Source organism: Schistocerca serialis, chromosome 4, assembly GCF_023864345.2.
Source record: "Schistocerca serialis cubense isolate TAMUIC-IGC-003099 chromosome 4, iqSchSeri2.2, whole genome shotgun sequence".
Classification (NCBI taxonomy): domain Eukaryota; kingdom Metazoa; phylum Arthropoda; class Insecta; order Orthoptera; family Acrididae; genus Schistocerca; species Schistocerca serialis.
In genome coordinates, this window is record NC_064641.1 from 184,669,075 (window position 1) to 184,670,169 (window position 1,095).

General features: G+C 46.6%; 1 pseudogene; it reads right to left on the reverse strand.

Moving 5' to 3' along the window:
* Window positions 1-396: 396 nt before the first annotated feature.
* On the reverse strand, window positions 397-514 carry LOC126477000 (5S ribosomal RNA; annotated as a pseudogene).
* Window positions 515-1,095: the final 581 nt, after the last annotated feature.

A 1,095-nucleotide genomic window follows, 5' to 3' on the forward strand; every position in this document is an offset into this window, starting at 1 on the left:
AACAGAGGAACTGAATATAGTAGAAGAGAAAGGGGTAGTTTTGAGAGATGAAACAGTGAAGGCGGTAAAGGATCAAATAGCTAAAAAGATAAGGTCTAGTAAAAATCCTTGGATATCACAAGAGATATTGAATTTAACTGATGGAAGTAGAAAATATAAGAATGCAGCAAACGAAGCATGCAAGAAGAAGTAAAGCACTCCGTTATCAGGCCACAAGTGGCCCATCGGGACCATCCGACCTCTGTGTCATCCTCAGATGAGGATGCGGATAGGAGGGGCGTGTGGTCAGCACACCGCTCTCCCAGTCGTTATGATGGTTTTCTTTGACCGGAGCCGCTACTATTCGGTCGAGTAGCTCCTCAATTGGCGTCACGAGGCTGAGCGCACCCCGAAAAATGGCAACAGCGCATGGTGGCCCGGATGGTCACCCATCCGAGTGCTAGTCATGCCAGACAGCGCTTAACTTTGGTGATCTGACGGGAACCGTTGTAGCCACTGTGGCAAGACCGTTGCCCCTAGAAGAAGTACCAACATCTAAAATGTGAGGCTGACAGGAACGGCAAGATGGCTAAGCACGAATGACTAGAGGACAAATGTATGCGGAGTGGCCGTGCGGTTCTGGGCGCTGCAGTCTGGAGCAGAGCGCCCGCTACGGTCGCAGGTTCGAATCCTGCCTCGGGCATGGATGTGTGTGCTGCCCTTAGGTTAGTTACGTTTAATTAGTTCTAAGTTCTAGGCGACTGATGACCTCAGCAGTTAAGTCGCATAGTGCTCAGAGCCATTTGACAAATGTATGGTTGTAGAAACATGAATGACTAGGAGAAAGAGAAATGGTCCCTATAGGAAAATTAAACATATCTTTACAGTAAAGAAGGCAGATTAATATCACGAACTCAGATGCCAAGCCAGTACCAAGTAAAGATGAAAAGCTGAAATGTCGAAGGAATATATACAGGGTCTGATGATGATGATGAGGTCCCATACTCCGAGGAGCGTAGTCTACATAAGGAAAACTAACGTTAGGACAATATAACAGAAAGAGAGGAGGAATAAGGTGAGGATACGATGGGAGACATGATACTGCTAGAAGAATAT